The sequence below is a fragment of the Macrotis lagotis genome, chromosome 1 (assembly GCF_037893015.1).
Source record: "Macrotis lagotis isolate mMagLag1 chromosome 1, bilby.v1.9.chrom.fasta, whole genome shotgun sequence".
In the NCBI taxonomy this organism is placed as follows: Eukaryota; Metazoa; Chordata; class Mammalia; order Peramelemorphia; family Peramelidae; genus Macrotis; species Macrotis lagotis.
Window position 1 is genome coordinate 127,925,701 of NC_133658.1, and position 1,937 is coordinate 127,927,637.

Below are 1,937 nucleotides of genomic sequence, written 5' to 3' on the forward strand. Positions count from 1 at the left end.
CTCTCCCTTTACCTGGAGCTCTATAATAACCCTAAGCCCAGCCCCTGGAGAGGGAGTGTTCTCTGGCATTTGCTGTTCCTTGGTAGTCACATCTCCCTTGCTCTGACTAAAGATCAGAATTTTTTGCTATATTGACTTTGCTATATTGTCTTTTCTTCAGGTTGACAATATAAAGGATAATGTAAATTAGGCAAAGGAGAGATCAGATATACTATTCTAAGAATGTCTGAGATGGAAAGGAATCCAAATATCTTGTGGGAAAGGGAAGGTTTCATGCAGGAGATAGCATCTAAGTTGAGCTTTGAAAGAAATTAGAGGAACCTGAAAAGTAGAGATGTCATTCTGATTGTCCACTTGGTAAAAAGTCATTCAACCGGAGTACTAATGAGATTCTTCAGAATACAAAATCAATGCAAGATATACTTTTAAGTTTAACTATATTATTAACATTCCCCTTCAGCTTTTCTTAAGTTTAGCCAATCAGCAAAATGATAAAGCCCCAGTTAGTTGCATTTACTGATTTCTGAGATATAAATGCTCTAACAATTGACTGAGCTGGCTTCCATACATGGCTACTTACTTTCACAACATCTACTCTGAATTTCCATAGCCTGGGATTAATCCTAGGGTAGCAAGAATGAAAGAGAAGGGAGTCATGCCTATCTTGAAGCTTTTGGTTCATGGTCTCAACCCCACAGATCTAAGGAGTATTTCTTAAAATTAATATCTAGACTCTCCTTTAAATGAATATAACATCATCCCCTCTAGAAAAGCTGCTCAATATATAAAGTACTTGTCACTTGTGTATATATATATATATATATATATATATATATATTTATATATATATATACCTTTCTTTCATAAAGCAAAAACAGATTATGGGGGCTGCTCAAATGCTTACATACCCCTGGAAAATTGGCTATTCTCATACAGGTGAGAAAACCCTTATTGATTAACAATTAATGAGAGAATATTATAGTGGGAGGTGGGGAAGGAATTGGTCAATGAGGGACTAGTCTTTAGAATATGTATTCTAGCAACATAGAGTGAGGCTGTTTTCAGAAATCTATGATGGAGGGGGCCCTTTTCTTTCCCACTTCAGAGCCTACGCAAGCATTCTGTTTCCTGATGGCTTATCTTCCATCCTACCTGCTGGCCTATTTGTGACAAAATCTATTTAATTGGCTGCTGAGCCAGAACCAAGCGTGTATACAAAAGATGCAGAGATCAATGCTCTCTCTCTTCTATGATGGCAAGCAAGGCAGAAGCTACTCTGGGCTTCTAGTGAGGAAACGGTCTCCTCTTTTTCCCCATTCAGCTACTATTACAAGTGCCTGTTAATTCGTAGTGTCTCTGTTTCTTTTTAAATTTTTTTCTTGATCTTAGGTTGAATGAGTATCAAAGATAGAGTAGACTTTATGAGCTTCAGAAAATCCTTAAAATCCATTAAAAAAAATTCCCTCAGCAAGAAAACAGGCAGTAGAAGTAGCTCTGTCCAGTGTGGAGCTAGCCTGCTACCCCTGAAGATTGATGCTATCCATAACCAGAAAAGAATTGATATACAGAAGTATTCATATGATGGTTTCACCTCTCCACACTCACACAAACATACACACATTTATGGCAAATGATGACCTTCTCTAGTACAGGATGGGATGGGAGAGAGTCAGTTTGGAATATAAATTATAACAAAAAAATAAAAATTAGAGTGAGCCCAGAGGGGGAGCTATACTTAAAATATGAAGTAGTCCATCATTCATTGTATTTTTCTGAGAATTAAAAATGACTGCTCAACAGATATTTCAGAATCACCTAAGATCTTTACTGTCTTACTAACTGGCAAGACCAGATCTCCTGAAACAAGGTTGCTCCTAGGTTAGAAAAATTATTATTTTTCTCTTATATTAATAACCAATTAAAATGGGATGGGAAAA